Source organism: Synchiropus splendidus, chromosome 16 (genome assembly GCF_027744825.2).
Source record: "Synchiropus splendidus isolate RoL2022-P1 chromosome 16, RoL_Sspl_1.0, whole genome shotgun sequence".
NCBI lineage: Eukaryota > Metazoa > Chordata > Actinopteri > Syngnathiformes > Callionymidae > Synchiropus > Synchiropus splendidus.
The window spans coordinates 11,346,670-11,365,417 of NC_071349.1; the positions used below are offsets into that span (position 1 = coordinate 11,346,670).

General features: G+C 41.8%; 1 protein-coding gene across 1 annotated transcript in view; it reads right to left on the minus strand.

Annotated features, from left to right (window-relative positions):
- The window catches only part of pacrg (PARK2 co-regulated), a 131,801-nt gene that overhangs the window by 73,668 nt on the left and 39,385 nt on the right, over positions 1–18,748 (minus strand). The window lies entirely within an intron of this gene.

Consider the following 18,748-nt stretch of genomic DNA (forward strand, 5'->3'; position numbering starts at 1 on the left):
GTTTCTTGTTTTGAGAATTTGCATCAGTGCTAGCAAGATAAAACCCTAACATTGCATCTGTTGATAAACAACTCCAACACGGCACCGAAAGACTTGATGAAAGATGAAGAAAAACGACATAAAAAACTACGTTATTGAGTCGGTCACAAAAATACATGTCAAATTTCACTATTGAAGAATAAAATAAAAAATAAAAAATAATAAAAAAAATAGGATCCATTTAGACCCCTCCCTTTTCCAGCGGGAAAAGGCCACAGGAGCTGCAAAAGATATTGAGTCATGAAGGCTGGATAAATACATTCAGTGGGCTGCTTGGCTCGCCCCATGTTTTCACTCTTCAAGTGTCCACTCTTATTAGTGTATCCTTGACGCTACAACCTGAAACTACTTGCAAGACAGTAATAACCCTCACAGTAAACACGGACATTCCGTTTAGCACACTTCTGCTCACACGCAATTGCTAGAGACAGCTGTTCCACAGATCATGACATCGGGACATGTGGCATCCTGTGGGCTGACGTGTGGACACCTGTTCGTGCCATTTATGGAATAGACAGAAGGGCGCTGGCGCACACAATTGTGTGCCAGATAAGGACTTGTTGTCTTGCCACAAGACACAGACAGTCTTTGATGTGGGCGCCTTTATTTATTGGTGAAAAAGATGTCCTCCCCCAAGAGCCTGGTAGATGCTGTGTTTAGCGTGAGCTGTGTCCGCTCAGCGTTTGCAGTTCAGATCTTGTTACAGGTTGTGTATTTATAAATCAGGTAGCTGCCGTACTGCATCTCAATTGTTGAGCGAGAGGTTAGAGGTGAAGGTCTGATACTGTTTTCCATGTAATGAAAGCCGATCCCTTTGGTGCACAGGCAAGTAACCCCGAGCACCCCAGACTCTTCGAGGACAGCTGAAGCCACCATTGAAAACACACACACTCACACGGACACACACCCTGCTGTGTCGCGCTGTTGCATGCTAAATGTCACCCAGACAATGTTGCTGTGTACTTTCAAGTCCACGGCCCGCGCTGAGCCACAAGTCAGGGCAGACTTCAAAGCATCCAGAAGCCCACCCGCTTCCCTCAGCGCAGCCTGCCTGACACACATCTTTCCCCAAGGGTAAACACAGAGACGATGGCGAGGGAAAAAAGACGGAGCGACGGAGACAGACTTGAGCTCACAACGGGCAGGCAAAAAGACAAGGCTGATTACTCCGAAGCAATTTGCCGGCCAACCTTGACCTTTTCCCACCACTTGGTCAAGATCATCATTGTGAGTCAGAAGGAACGGAGAGCAGAACAGAAGCAAACACAGGGAATATACAGGAGAGAGAGACGGAACAAAGACACAGCCAGCATTTGCTCAAAGCGGGGATTGTGTGCAATAAAACACAGACTGGGCCGAGCAGTACAAAGAACAGATTGAGATAATTCTCTGCTGTTGAGACGGAGGAGCCGGGTGCACTGCGCTGCAGACATGGCTGTGCTAGTCGTAGGTTCGGGGAAGATTTTCTCATGACATGATTTCCATCTGTATATCAGACACAGCAGTAAGCAGCTCCTTTCACATCACATCATTTTATTGGCACCAAATCTACTGTTTCGTTCATACAATGACGCTCGTGCAGCGCAGAGTACATTTATCATCTCATGACCCGGTATAAATCCAGCCCAATATTTGGTTTTTAGCAGCTTGCATGAGCTTTAAATACCTGTATTTGACTCTAAAGCAAATGTAGCGATGGAGGAAAATTTGTCTGATAGGGAGTTTGTTGAACACATTCTCACTCCTAAGGTGTTGCATATTGACATTGCTATATTAGATCAAATATTTCCCTTCCGGTGACATTCCCTGATGTCCAGTAAGGATGGTGGAGGTTAGGATGACAGGGGCCATTTCTCACACTAACACTAGCACTTGGTTTTGAGTGCCCTCCACTATGAAGTGACCTCCAACGACAAAGCGAAGTGATGTTGCTTGTACAGTACCTCATGTGATCATGAGCTTCTGGCACCCCACACCTTAACCCATAGACCAACTGTAGCTGTGGAAACATTTTGATGCACATGTATTGAAGCAACACCTGGAACAACCATCAACAGACAAACGCTGTGGGTCCAGACTGGAAAACCACGAAATTTAACCATCTGTCCCTGAAATCCTCCTTGGCAAGGTAAAAGAGAGACTAGTTTTCCTTGTGTAGTTCCAATACAAAGCACATATCAAGATAAGGAGAATAGGTTTGTCTGTCATTGGGGTTGTGTCTGTTGTAAGGACATCTCTTGGGTCTGTAATACTAGCTTGTGAATGACCCTTTTCCGTGATGAGTAGGGATTCAAGGAAACATCCAATGTGCGACTGAATTCCACACAACACGCTCGTGCACTTTGTCCGAGAGAATCCTAATCAGCAATTGCACAGCGCTGTAACTCTTGCATCTGTTATCGATTGTCCGACCATGTTTGTTTGTCTTTGGGTGCCTGTGGGAATCCCCCTGGAGACCCGGAGTCAATGAGAGCGCGCCACGGAAAGACGAGGAGGCGAGCACCAGCAATTAGAACACAGATCTGTAGGTTTCCTCCGGTCAGCGCAACAAGCCTGACACAATGGGTTGAACTTGGAGTGGTTCAGGCGGACAAGAGGAAGGGATGGTTGCGAGATCGACTTCGGTATGCATGAGATACTGAGACGTTCTTTTTCTAGCTATAAGAGGTCGAGATTCCATTATCATTTGAAAACGGTTGACGTCACAAACCAGGTTTATTTATGGGAAGCAACCAGACAAACAAAAACTGAAACAAACCCTCACGGTCAAACATGAAAGTTAAACAAACACGACGGACAGGCAGCTGTGGGGGCATGTTTCAGAGCAGCTTTTGCTCATTTTGACATTTTGTTTGATGAGGCAAACTGTTTTAACTTGAACCATCTGTCTGCAACTGCACGGTAGAATGAAGCGCTTTTAAAATCGAATGATAAAGATGGTTGTTAACCAAATGTATTACAAATGACACACACTGGAATTTTTACCAGAAAAGAGAAGAAAAATCACAATTCATCAAGCTGCTTCTGTCTTGGTTTGTTTGCCACAGCTGTGTCTGCAGTTACACTGGTCGACGGCCCAGTAAATGCAGGGTGAACTTCACTTAAAGTTTAGTGCGTGGAATAACAGCGACCGGAGGGCATATCTTGAGACTAGATTTGAGGCACAGATTTTGTTGCGGCCTACAAATATTTGCCCTCAAACCCAAGAAAGCCCATTGATCTGCCTATTTTAACACGGGACAAAGTTGTTTCTCTGTTTATGTTTTACAGATTTGTGCACAACCTATTCAGATGAATTCTAATCTGTCCAGGCACCTGGAGTGAATAATAATATTCAGATTTTGAATGTATGCTACCCAAAGCAGTATGAGTGATGTTGTTTTATGTTGTACTTTGAATACTATTTCTCAAAACAAAGACTCCAGTACTCTCATGACAACATCACATGGCAACTTGACCAAAGGTACCTGACTCAAATAAGAGGTTTTAGTACTCCACCAATTGCGATGTACAATGTCTTGTATTTGGGGAAATAACGCGGAACATTGCACAAGTTAGTAGCATATTGTGACACTAATGAAGAATATGCGATGTTTATTTTTGCCATTCCCCTTGGAGCAACGTGATCTAAACGGCTGCATTGAATTAAAACATTAAATGATGAAACTTCGAGCAGGCGCGGCTGCCTTTGATTCCGCCAGGCCCGTGTCACGATTTCATGGAGCACTCTTGGCAACGCAACAATATCCGCAAGCAGTCTTCCAACTGTGCGAGCGCATTGTCATTCTTTGAGGTCACAATGAGAGTAGCTAGACATGGAACAGAGAATTAATAAGAAAGAGAAGTGAGTCACTCTCTATCTCCCCTGACAGCTGTTTTCATTTAACAGGCATGCATGTAAGTCTGATTCAAAGCAGTGGCGTATGAGTGCAGGGTGTCAATTGAAATGATACCAAACTGACGCTGCGTGCCACTACGTCAGAGCTTCAAAGGAAGTTAAACCGAGGACAAGACGCTCACCAATTTTGTGTGGACATACCTCACAGGCTTTCGGGGGGAATATGCTGTCAAACAACCAAGCCAACTCTCTGAAGTGATGTGCTAGTGATTCAATGTAGACGAGAGTCTTTACAGTGAGTGAAGTTGTTTCTGCTTCTCAAGATGGTTTCCACAAAAAGTCTGGAACACTTTCTATAAAAATGTCTGTAGATATGCATTATTTAATACTTAATTCTAACTTATTTACTGTAATTTCGGAATATTAGCCACATCCACTAAATTTAACAAGAAAAATAGATCTTGTTCATACATAACCGGTCTATAAGTTGCGGGTGCAGTGGTGCTGTCTGCACCGTAGTAAGGTCAGTTAAAATGCATGAGGATCACTTCTGAACTTTGAGAATGACTTTTGAAACAAACTGGCCAATGTTCTGAACTGAAATCATGAACGCGTCACATCTTTTATTGACATTAAAGCTCTGAAAATGCATTGTCTTCATCTGCGTCCGAAGTTTCCGACAGCACAGCTGGTCTCAGCTGCTTCTTCTCGTCTCCAGTCCTCCAGGAGATCAGCTGTAATGGCGGGGCTGCGGCTACATGGGCGAAAACAGGCGTCAGTTTGTCAGTTTGAAAATACATACATTAACCACACTGTTGTAAAAACCGCAGGGTTCAGACCACGAGAAAAAAGTAGCATCTTATAGTCCGGAAATTACTGCTATTAAGTTGGTTACCTTAGGAACTGTTTTAATCTATGGGTTATGGCATAACACACCAAGTAAAAATAAGCTATTAGACCTCGTGCAAGACTTTTTCCTGCGACAAACTGCACAGATTTTGCCCCAGTTTTAAAATTGAAGCCACAAAAACAAGCTTAGATTAAGGAAATGTGTCTTGGGGAGTGCTCCCGAGTAGCAATTCCAGCAAGAGTATTCGACTACTGTGATAAAAGTAGGCCACAACAGTTTAAGGAGAGATGGGGCAGTGGGGCGGGTGACAGTAGTTTAAGGGAGAGGAATGAGTGCGCTTGTTATCTTAATGCAATTTCCACATGCCTGTCTGTGTTCTGCGAACACGCTCACACAGCCGGGTGTCAGATATGTGCCTTTTAAATGACCTAGCAAGGCCTGTAAGCTCACACCTCACCACTTGGCAGCACAATCGTGTCTCATCTATTCAGGATCCAGAACCACTGGTGTTATGTTCCAGTGATTACAGCTCAGCAGCCGAGCTTGACAACACAAAATGTGATCAAGTCGGGGAGAAAGGAGAGAGAGAGAGAGCGACATAAGCGCCGTTTCCCCTCCAATCAGCCCCCAAATCACTGTCTCTAATCCGTCGCCAGCCATTGATGGGTGTGATTGATAGAATGGATTGGTTATCTGGCTGCTGGGGTCTGCAGGGAGCAGAACAACACGCAGGAGCAAGAGACACAGTCAGCTTATCAGCTATGGCAACATTTGTTACCACTCCCCTCGCGGAGCGAGCCGGGCTGCTCCTCGCCTCCAACAACTGCCGTTCCCTCCTCATTTATCATAAGGAAGAATTAAATGTGGACACTTCAAAGTACTTCCACACACAAGGGTCCCTGGGGCCTCCCTGCTTAAAATGGAAAAAGCCAATCTATCGCTGGCTGTTTGTGACAGGAACACCACCTATTGTAATTGTTGGTTTGCAAGCGTGTACTCGATCGCTGTCGTTGTATGCATACATTAACTAAATGGTTCCCAAACTTTGCCACACCCCTCTTTCCCCCCTAAAAATGGCATTGCCATGTATTCAAATGAGAATAAATTTCATTCAATTCATTCGAAATTGTCGCTATAAGTCAACAAATTTCTCAGTATGTTTCGGAGTTATTATTTCAGAGGGATCATATAAAAATTTCACCCCCAAAAAATTTGGAAAATTACATGACATAAAAACAATAAATAAATAATTGATTTATTTTCGGTTTGTTTTTAATGGCACACAAGTGTGACTTCTTTTCTGCTTTCAGCACTTGGCACAAGACAGTTGGTGATTCAAGGCATAGGAGTCAAACCTGGGTTTATAGAAAATAGGTGTGTTAGTTCATTTGTGGTCGGCAAATATATGATGAAAAAATGCGACACATTCAAATTTCTGTATCTACTTACTATGAGACTTGGATCTCTTTGAGTCAGTACACTGCTATTTGCAAAACTATCACCGCCCCTATTACCGCCAATGCTAATAAAGTGTTTCAAATAATTGTCAAAGGTTTATGTGCATAACATTTCGTAATGGTCTACAGTGGTTTTTGAGTGGCGTTAGTTCCCAGAAACTTCAGATCTGACCGCTCACAAAGACCCGCCTCCAGTATTCTATTCCTTCGATCAAGGTGTATTGGAGGTCAGGGTGAACCTCCAGCTCAGAATTCCCCACCAGTACTCAAATATAGCCGCTCTTTTCAACAGACGCACCAGCTACAGTGACACGCTGCACCAGGCTGAAAGAACAGACACTAACACAAGCGTCTGTGCAAGATTACAAGCACATAGCCGCACACTGGGTGCCACTGTGGGAAAGTGGGTCGCCACAATACAGAAGCCGTCTGAAGACATCGCTCATCTGAGCCAAACCATTTCAAATCTTTTTTTGCTCCGAAACTAACCCGAAGTGGCTCAACAAGGACGTTACTTAGTGCCCATTGTCGGCCATCTGCCTGATAAAATGAGGATAAAACACTGCAAAAATCTCTCTGTCAGATAAAATGCAATGGCCCACTTGCAGATTGGTTTGTGATATAAACTACTTTTCGCTCTCCTCTTGCTAAAAGCGTTACACTGAAACTGCATCATCATGAAACTTTAATGTATCCAAGAAGGAAGATGAAGCTTCTACTGAAGTCTGAAGCCCCAAATTCTCACAGATAATTCCAATATTAAATGCCAACTTCTTAAGCAGTCTCATTAGACAATTTGGCAAAGCTGAGACAGCAGAAAGTGGCCCGGGGCTGATGAGGGAATCTCAGTATTAAGAAAGTGTTTCCGTCAAGCGTCTACTTGTTGGTTTTAAATTTCATCTTTACCTGACTGTACACTGTTGTATATGGAACAATATTTTTTTTCCTGCTGGAACAGAATGAGAGATTGAAATTGTTTCATACTTGACCTTGAAATGAAATTTCAACTGAATTCAAACTATTTCATGAATCTCTTAAGATATAATAAATAAAAAATCTAAAACCTTAAACAAAAATATAGAAATAATAATAATTGAAAAATAAAAAAACATACAAAAAAAATACTATAAAACTTCAGCGTTTCTTCCCTCATACATTTTTGAGAGATTATGGAAGAGATTCATAATTACAGATAAATAAAATAAAAATAAAAAACATGAATATTGAGCAATTCCAGGTGCACCACATTTACATGATGTCATAACCAAAACATCCATGATTTCAATTCAATAAACCTCTGTCATGTCTGCACTTTAATGTCTGTTCCGTTTTGTAATTTTCTCTCGTGCTTCTCTCGTTTATTATGTTACCTTTGTTTCCTATTCCTGCTTTGTCTCCAGCTTGACTGGCAACACAGCTGGCATTAATCTCCTCATCAGTCTCATCCTGGATATAAACCTGTCAACATCAGTCATATTTGCCAGATTGTTGCTTCTCGCTTTGTCAAGGTGAAACTCTTTCAAGTCTCACGTGTGTTCACTTCACTCCCTGACCTTTTCCAGATTTTTCCTCTGCGCTGAATTCCTATTCTGTCGCTGCCTTTTGTTCTTCCTAGCTACTCCTGTGTTTACTTCCCTACTCTCAATTCAGTCCGCGTGTGAGCTGTTTATCTAAGCCTCACTTTTTAGTTATAGATCCGTTAGTTTACTCCTCGTGTGCGCAAGTGTGATTAGCCGCCGCCACCGAGCGCTTTCAGTTTAGTGCCACCACCACGTTGAGCTTAACTCCGAGTGTGTGTTTTCTGTTCTCATCACATAATGTATATATATATATATATATATATATATATATATATATATATATATATATATTTTTATATATATATATATATATATATATATATATATATATATATATATATATATATATATATATATATATATATATATATAAATGCGGAAGGACAGCAACACAGTTCTACAAGTGACTCGGAGCACGTGTCTCTAGCGCTGAGCCAGTAATGCCCAGTCTGAGAAGCAAAGTCACAGAGAAAATCGGCCGCATCAGCGAGAAAAGTCAGGGAGTTTTTAAGGCCAAGTAGCTGAGTCTGTCAAGGTGCTGTCCAGCTTCTAATGGGATGTTCTTGTTATTGCTTGAGGAAATCGCTCATCCTGTGTTCTGGAGTACAGATCAAAGACTGCCTTGGACTGCACAGAGCGGTCCAGACCGCATGGATGCTGAGCACAGGAGGCAGAGGAGCTGATGGTGAAGTTGGGAAATATGGCTGTCATTGAAATAAATAGAGGAAATGTGTCTTTTCTTTTTTATGTCGGACTGGAAAGACTTCTATTGTTCTATTATGGTTTTTTCTACTGCATTTATTGATGGTTTTGAACCACGTTTTAATCAATTTATTTTAGACCAATAACAACATTCCATCCCAGCTGTAAGTCCTGCACCACTTCTTCACAAAAAAAGCATCAGTTTAATGAGACTTTTCTCGACAAAAGAAAGTCTTTCACTCATCCCCAACATGCTCATTTCCTGACACAATAAAACAACTCCTGCGTTTCTCTCAGGATAAAGCTCCATCAAAGGCAGACAGCTGTAAACCAACAAGAGAAACAAAATAAATACCAACGCTTTGATACTTAATGGAGGAAAAAATAGAAGATCTCATGAGATTTGTGGAGAAGAATGTTTATATCGATCTCAGTATTTTGGGATTCCACATGCTCATCACGTCGCTAACTGCTAAAAAGCATTTAGATTCGTGGTTACATTAAGATGATTCATTTCTCGTGGGTTTAAAACTGGCAAACGGATGATTCAAAACAGTTCATAAAGCTAGAAATAAAGACCAAAATCAGGCTTTAATGGGTTTTCGTGAGACATATTTTAAGTGCATAAAGGTTTGAAATCCAGCTCTACGGTTGGCTGAGCGGCATCGCCATTTCTTCGTGCCAACGGGGTGAAACAAATCAAAAAGTGTCAGAAATCCGTGTGAAGTCATGCGACGCGTTATCAATCACAAACTGTTTCTAAAGTAAATACACAACAAACAATTGCCATCTCTGCTCCTATCACCTTCTGGAGCGAGGCAGAAAAGTGTGTGATGGCCTAAGATTACAAAAATGTCAGTTGTCACAAAGGAATAAAGCCATGGGGTTAGGGCAATTTATGTCAGAAAATAAGGGATAAATCCTTCCAAAGAGAAGAGCAAAAAAAAGCAAGCAAAGCTCCTTCATCCACACAAAAGGGTAGAATGTTTTTGCATCACGTTCACGATAGCATCTTCAGCCTCATGGATCGTCACTCTTGGTGTGTGACATAAGGAGAGGATTGTTTCAACGCTCTGAGTAATGTACGCTGCATGCAGGGACTTAGAAGCAGGATGAAAGATGAGCTTGGGAAATGTCACACCGTATGATTCTGATTTCAAACAGATGCAAGTGTGATTCATGGCTGACCATCGGCTAACTATGAACTTTAAATTGCCAGTCATTCATGTTTTCATAGTCGGTCCATTATTGCAGAGATAAGTGGAGGATGTTGTTATTACGCTATTATAACACACTTGTTCTTACTGCTAGCACACATAACTCATGTTCTAATAGGTTGTCACTTTTGCTTTAACATTAGCAATTCAAGCTTTTTTTTATTGTTACAGTCCATTTATTAACATCCAGTGAATTTAGAGAGTGCATGAAAGCAAAGAACTACAGTTATACACAAGTAGTGCAGGCACTGAGGTGGGAAAATACAATTTTATTTAACCAAAATATCAGGAGATCAACAGATTAAATTTAACTAAAAACATGTGAAAGACGTGGCAAGCCTCGAGCTATATTGACAATTACATTCTATGAATCACTAAACAATTGGAAACTTCATAAATCACTTTATGCATTAAAAACAGGATGTGAAGGGTCACATTTTCTTGAGATGCTTAACACAAATAGGAGACGCTGCATTGCTTTCCTCGAAAACAATTAGGCAAAGGTTGAGGAACGGTGTCTCTGTCTTATTGTGAGAAGCGTAAACTCAGGGGAGTGTGTGTAATGTCATCATTTAGCAGCCGTAATATGACAGTAAGCCTGGCAGATTCAGCTGTGACATTTGCACCGCAATGTGTTTGTTTTGCAAACCTTCTCATGGGGAAAGAAAATGCACCACATCCTATTTTCTGCTCTGTCTGTGGACTCAGGAAACCACCGGGTTATACGACTGCTCCCATTGAGATATGGTGTCAGGTGGTTTAGGAAAATACTTACTTCCAATGCCGATGCAAACAAGCAGCATATAAAATTCAGTTTATGCAACTGCTTTAAATGTTGGCTGGCGGGTTGCTATTTGAAAGCCCACTTCACTGGTTGAGGGAGAGTCAAGGCTCTTGGAAATAGGATGGAGCGCGCAGCAAAATGTACCTTGCATGTGTGACTTCTTATGTCTAAATTAGAATTTCTTTATCAATACATAAAAACATTGAGACTTAACGGTTCAGATCTATGCGAGGACAAACATGTTTTCTCTTCTTCTTCTAACTCAAAGAAAGAATCAAAGTCAGAGTCTTGGTTGATAAACCAACAATGCGTCATCATGAGCAGTGCAACAACTTGTAGGAGGAACTTTGATCAGAAAAATCCAGTGGCTTCTTACTCAAACTATGCAGTCTAGAGACTTTTCCCAAACTAACATTACACATTACGGAATGCTGTTCGTATTTAGGATGTGCCTACATGGGTGTGTTCAGTACATCATGTGAGAGACTACTTATTATACACTCATTTATAGAGTAATTTGGCGTGCGATGTGGCAGGCCTATGTTTTATACAACCCATCCTCATGTAGCGCTATATATTGACGTTGGGAAAGTTGCCTTTTGTGTCTTATACTGACAGAAAAGGCAACGAATGTTGAGACATTAGATTTTCCATTGAAGCACACCTTCTACTTTCCTCTGTGTATCCTCACACTTTTGTGAGAAAAAGATGCAGGTTGGGGTAAGCCATAGAATGGAGGTTGGGATTCGGGTTAGCTATGGGATGGCACATTAAACGTTTATTCTACATTTAATAATGTGTCAAATTGATATTTAAACCCAATAAATGGCTGTGCATTTTAGTCACTGTGACTTTCAGTTCATCACTAAGGAGGAGAGCCACATAAGCTGTTATAAATGGCAACTGACATCCAGTGTAATTCAGTGAAGAGAGCGGATGGGTCGAGAGATGGGTTGGTTTTGTCACACTAAATTACATTACATACATGTTTTCTAGTTCATTGCTTTTTTGGCAGCCAATTCAGCCTGAGTCACTTCTCAAGAGTCAGTGTTGCTGCGTGATCATCCCAGACCGTTCCCCACATCAAATCTGTTTCTAGTCCAGAGCAGAGTCACCTGCTCCCTGATCTCTACGTCTATTGGGTCAAGTGAAACTAGACTCTTCTCACAAGGGCTGGGTTGGTGTACGTGCCGAATTGACGTCGTCTTTCAGGCGACCGCAATTTGTGTTTCAATTTGTAAATTAAAGGGATTCCCTCTACTTTTATCTGCCAATGCATGAACACAGCAACCATTTTTTAAGATTTAACTTCTGTGATACAAAGCATGTTTGTTCAATTTGACAGTATTCATTGTATCTCCTGACCTACAGAAAGAGACAAATTCACCGTCCATTAACCTTTTGTGACTCAGACAGCTATTGGTAAAATATATCAACTTCAATCTGTGTGTTTGTAGGACGCCTAACTTTTCTAAGTGAAAATAGGTAAGTAAACAGAATTAAAGTGGAGCTATGTTGATAGTGTGGTCGTGAGAGAAGAAGAGAAAGGGAACCAGGTGCCTGAATGTTAAAGAGAATCCATGTTAATGACACTGAAATTCATTACCTTGTTGAAAAAATAATAATAATAAATCCTTCAGACAAAATGTCACTAGTCACACAGCGCACCTTGCTGATTCCCAAATGAGAAGGAGCTTAAGACTCAATTAAAATAATGAATAAATAATAAACTTTTTAACTTATCCACGTGGGTCTGCAAAAGTGGAACAATGAAATATACAATTTCATATGACGGGAAATTTATAAGAATGAATATTTGACAAGACACTCAAGGTAATTCACTTTAGCTGAGAAGCGTCGGTGTAGCGTCACTACTATTCACTATTCTACTGTTCCCATTCGCTCTGATATACATCACTAAAGGCGTAACGCTCGACACCAGCATCGTCAGCAACAAACCACACCAACATCACCGCTCGCACGTTTCTACCTCCAGGATGGAGCCACATAACATGCTGAGTCAGCAGAGGTGAAGCCTAATATGACTGGAGAAACCCCATAATAAAAGAGGGAAAATCAGGAGAACACAGGACGAGGCAGCACACACACACACACACACACACTCAGAAAGAGAGAGAGAGAGAGAGAGAGAGAGAGCTTTGAATGAAATATGGCTCGTATTATTTCCTTCTGCTCGGCAGACAGGGCCGTCTGTCATGGCCGGGAAAGGGACAGAGAAAGTGGGCTAAGTGCTCAGGCCATTTCTTTGTGCCTTTCCAAGTGGCTGAACAGATATTAGGATTTTACAGGCTATTACACAATATAATTGCACAGCATATTGAATTTTGGGCAATTTTCTCACACCCGTTCTAGCTGTGCTTATTGTGCAAATATAGATTGGACAACACGTTAACGGCTCCTACGTGAGCGTGATGCTAACGGCGACGGGATTTACGATCAAATGGAACTGTGACTCAAAAACTGCCCAGATTACAGACTGAAGCTTTCAGCATTGGAAGAATAGGATGCGGGAGGTTTGAATGTTGGAGGTCACTTTCATCATCAACATTCTTGGAGCCTCTGCTGCTTTGGAAATAGAATTCTATTCATGTTCTAAACCACGCCGGCGCAAAAGAATATACTTCTCAAATTAATTAAGGTCAGAGAAAAAGTCAGAAAATTAAGTGTGGAAACTTTTTACGGTTACAAAACAGCAACTTTGATGAAAATCTTTGATTAATAAATGCATTTTACAGGCTGTTACACAACCGTTCATTGAATATTGGGCAATTTTCTCATTCTATTCCCGACTATGTCTTGTAAGTTGCATTGTGCGATAAGTTGACCTCATATGTGAACATGACTTTAATACTGATTTGGATGTGTTCTGCTCTACCACACTTAGACTAAAAAGACAAAACCATGCAGCAACTTTGCATAGCAATAACAAAAATCTCAACAATAATTCGCTTACCAGGAGGCAGGACAAAACCCCATAAAACATTGTAAAAATCAACAAAAATGAAGACATTTACTGTAAACTAAAATAAAGAACAAAGTAACTTAATCAGTGTGTAACTTAAACATAAAAATATATATAAATAAATAACTAAATTCAGCTGAAAACTGTACAATTTACTTACACTAGAGCTACACATATTGTGAAAATGAAAAACAAAAGACAACGATCATAAAATCTTTTGATAAAACTTGAGCATTGTGCTGCCCTCCAATCTGATTCAGCACTTTATGATTAGGCTTGAGTGAAAAGACAAATTAAAATTTGCTGATGGAGCGCACTCTGCCCCACCATTCATCAACATAATTAAACATAATCAGCACTAAATACACACACAGCCGCGCTGATAATGACGGAAAGCACTCAGTCAGAATGTAATGTCAGGCATTGGTAGTGTCGACACGTAGGAAAAGACCAGGATATTTCTCTTTTCAAAACCGCCTCAGATAGTAGTCAATAAAGCTTGGTGTGACAGGGCCACCGTTGAGTAGCTCTGTCAGTGAGGCACTGATCATGAGTCAAATTTGTGTCAAGTTGAGGAAGAGGGCGACTGCGTGATGAAACGGAGGACACTTATTTGCAGCACTTTGTGCTTGCACCGTGGTTCAAAATTACAGCTATATATCCGGCTATACAGTGGTGCCTCGGTTTTGTGCCTTCGACTTCGAACAAATCGGAGTTCGAACAAAAATTGCAAGATTTTTTTGCTTCGGATTTCGAACGAAAATCCAGAACTCGAACGCCCGATCAGCTGACCCACGATGCGCTTTGCTATTGTGTATAATGCAGCCTCTGTATGCAGACGAGTCCCGTTTACTGACTGTTTTTTCTTCATATTGAGGTGTAAAACCTTTCTTGTCTCCGCACTGGACCGTGGTAGAGTGTCACAGGGGAGGTGCTCGCTCTCCACACCTCCACTCTAGGGTTTGATGTCCTGTTGTGCGCTGGAGCTGGGACAGGGATGAGGCGAGTCTGGGACAGAGCGTGACTTGGTTTATGACTTTGTCACAGCCAAACTGCACAGAAGCGCACATTCAGAGCTGGACACGCACCGGGCACCTCTTCACTTCTGGAGAGACGTCACTCACTCGGCAACCCCTCCCACATGCAGCGGCCACACACATAGAGGAACAGCGCACCTGCAGCAGACACTCTACATTCACTCCTACAAAAGACTATTATCAATCAAGTATCAAGTATTAGATTTCTGCATAATGTCAGAATTTGACAAGGCTAGTTAAAATATTGTTTTGAGTAAGAAAACCTTATTCTCAACGCACAATTGAAAATGAAATACGGTGCAATCTAGTGAAGCCTTTATTTGTTCCTCAGTGGGGAGAATTCACAACTACTCTCCATCATTAAACCCCAAAAAATATTTAAAGATGTGAGAGCTAATTTTAGGACCTCGGTATAAAGTTTTCTGTACAGTATAACAGTTCAAATGAGTGACTCAGCAACTGTTACTTACGGTGCATCAAGTTGGTATATTATCAGTGGGTTTCCAGCAAACACAGATCCCTCCTCCTTGATTTATTTGTAGGATTTAAAACACAAATAAGATGCCATCAGCAATTCTTTTGGCCAAATTAAGTCATGAATATGCAGGACTCATGTCACCAGACCATGGCATTGACACCAGCCCGGTGATAACTCGCCACGTCTGGACTCCATCAAGTGGGTTCTTCAACTTTATCAGGGTGAGCAGACACACTTCCAGACCAGGCCGCAGTCAGCTCACGCCAAGTCTGCAGGCAAGTTCCCATTACACATGCTGATCTGCTCGTCTTCATTCATTATTAAGCAGCGGATGCAGCATGGGCCATGTTGGCCACTTAACAGGAGTTTAGAATTTAAATACTGCGAAATGCAAGTGAGGTGCACCCCAGGAATCCCTGCATCCTCAAAGAGACTTTATTAAGAGAATAAAGATGGTCAGGCAGTTATCTGAAGTGGCGAACTATTAACATGAGGCGCTACAATTCCATCCAATCACCGCAACTTTCCCACAAATTTCAACAGTCACTTTAGAGTCGTCCAGCCCTCTACGCAGCATGTGCATCATCATGTTCCCTCCTTCCTTGTACTTACATTTGCGGCCAAAGGTCACAATTCGGATGTGTGCGATTCTAAATCCATTCGTAAATGCCCACATTTTCACCCGTGCTGTAACCAGAACACTATATAGTGGAGATGTAAACAAACATGGATGACCACAAGATCCACCTCTCTCCACGCTATTTCTGACACTTTACATCCCAACCCTGTGGAATATATATACAGTTTTTACACACAAACATTCCCCACTTTTATCTCTCAGACTCCGCCCATCCAAACATCTGTCAGTCTCGGTCGAAGCTACATAACAAAACGAATGCACTACTACTTATACAAACAAATTTATGAAGGTCTTTATTACCCTTATATTGTTCCAGAAATAAATGATCACAACTATCAATGCAGTTTTGTAACATCTGTAAAAATCAGGCGATTTTGGCCGTTACAAAGAAAAAAAAAAGAAATCCTGGGGGCACTGGTCAGGAGGGGAAGATGCAGATCCATAGATCCGTTGAATTTCATTGTGAATTTCAATATTTTGCAGCCTATCGATCCTTTAGGATTTGTGTTAGGGTTCCACAAATATGGTACTTATACAAATAAAAATTCAGGTAATTACACCTTTAAAATTCAATAGAACTATATTTTTATTTTCACTTTTCATCTTATATCGCAGCGCTCCAGACCTTGCTCGAGTGCCCGCAGTTACAATATGTGGGCTGTCGCCTTCTTTACATTCTGCCTCCAGTTTTACCCAGGGGGCACAGCAGCTGCAGATCTGAACTTATTTGAATGTTCCTCTGATTTCATGCTGCCATGCTACAAATTGACATTTATATTCCAGCGACATTTTGTAAAATTGATTAGAACTCCTGTTGGATCTGTTGGGTTTAGAGGGTTTTTTTTTTGGGGGGGGCTGTCTTCTTTTTTAAAGGTCGTGAAGCGAGTTCTACCCCAGCCCTCTTTAATTATCAAGCTATGTGTACGGAGCGGCGCGAGCGTTACGTGTTTCACATTCAAGTATGCCACGAGCCAGTCCCCTATGACCCTGACCTTTTCAAGAACTAATAGAATTACAGCACACTGAATGCCAATTAAATAAACACGTAAATGTGTAACAAAACAGGCGGAGTGCACGCAGGAGTGTAATTGCCATAAAACCCCTTAAGGTAAGCACATGTTCCCGCCGTGCAGCTTAAGTGAGATATAGGAGGACGTGGGGAGGGGAGGGAGGGGGGAATGTGTTTGCCTTGGAGGGCGGTACAAAGAGAACTCCGGGGAAGAGAGGATGCAAACAGATGAGGAAGGCAGGCGGGTGAATGTGTTGTTAATTTAGCACAGTTTTAATTAGCTCTTCTGTCAGAACGCACTAAGGCAGAGGGGGCTTGCAGGGGGCCCTGCAGATCTCTGCTGAGTGGCAGGCTGAAAGAGGCCACCAGATTGGCATGCCTAACAATTGACCAGCAGCTGGGCACCCACCGCTGTTCCCACCTCCCAGAGCAACACACAGATGCAGAGCAAGCCTATACATATCTTTTTATTTCCCATACTGTACGTCTTCAGTCTAAGCTGCTCTCCTTCTCTTTGCACACCGACATGCACTATAGAAAAACAAATAAAAGATAATGTTGGTGCCAGTTTTATACTTTTCTGAGAATGTTTTCAATTGTTAATATATGGTTTGAGTGGAAGAGTGGGGTTGGGATCTTACAGCTCAACAAACGCCATGTTAAGAGTGGCTGTCCACAAGATGGTTTGTCTGTGTCTTCAGACGTGTCCATCCATCCACACTAGTTCAGCAAAGCCAGTGCCCAAAGAAAAGGATCGTTCAAGCCACACATACATGACATCATGGATATGATTATACATCTAGTGGAATGAGTGAACATGAGTATTAAGTGTAGAGGCACTAAACAACAATGCCACGAGGGATTTTATGGTTTTACTGTAATTTAAATGTAAAAACCAAAGAGTGAAGATAAGATAAGAGAGCAGTTGATTCACAATGAGCTGCCTGTCCCTGCTATTTGAAGCTTCTTTCCTGCCGATCCTCAGTTTCAGTTCTCAAAGTAAGGACAGCTTACAGTGTATTTAAGTGTTACATTGTTTTAGGTGTTCAGCATCCATGATGTCAAGTATTAATGTTGATGTTTCTTCAAAGTGTTTTATTTTGAAAAGTGACCAGATCCACTTTTTCATAGACTTCTTCAGTGAACGATCGGATAAAGGATTTCAAAAGACAAAAATGGAAGAAGGGAATATTTTAAAGGAAGTTACTTCTGGGACCCCGCACGAAAGCAGCCTGGTGGGAGCTTCAGAGTCAGTAAACAAAGGCAGGGAACAGCCTGCACGCTTCAGTGAAACTGATGGGTTCAGGTGGAAGAGGCTGACTTGCTGCTACAACTGCTGATGCCAAAAGGCAATGAAGACGGGGAAGAAGAAACAAACAGTAAACAAACACAAATCTTACTTCTTAGCATGAAGAAATGAATAGCCTCAACTTTCAACCACTGATGGAAGCATGGAATCGGGACAGTTTTGAGTTCACTCTGTCTCCCTTTCCCCGAACAAACAGAAAAGAAATGACATGAATGAATGTTAACAGAGACACTTATCTTCACATCTGAAATTCAAAGGTCTCTTTTTCAGGCTATTATTTTTCTTCTCTGCAATTGATTTGATCCTGTGACCCCAGCAGTATATCAGGTACCGGATATAGGATCATATGTTATGCAACCTACTCATCATTCTATATGTTATCCGTGCGCCTTCAAGTTGCAACTTAATGCATCCCCACACTAAAGGGGTCAAGTGTATGAGGCCATATTTTGGGCGTTCGGAATGCTTAGTAATTTGCTTCAGAGGAGCCAAGAGAACCAATAAGAAGCAGAGCGATGAAGGTAGATAAAGCCAGAGTGGACACAGCCCCGGGACAGGAGGGACCGGACTCCACTACTTGACTCGGAAGATTGCGGGAAAAGGCGAAGATGAAGTGGACTGATTAGCATACGGCGCTGCAGAACAGAGCCCATATCTACCAGCAAGACTCTGTCTGGGGAAATATGCAGTGGTCGCCACAGTTAATGGGAGCCAGCATGTTTATTGTCCTGTTAATTAGGAGGGAAGTGCTTCAAGCTGTTAAGATACGTAGTCGGAGGACTCGGGGAGGATGAAGGAACAAGTAAACAAAGCAGTGACAGCACT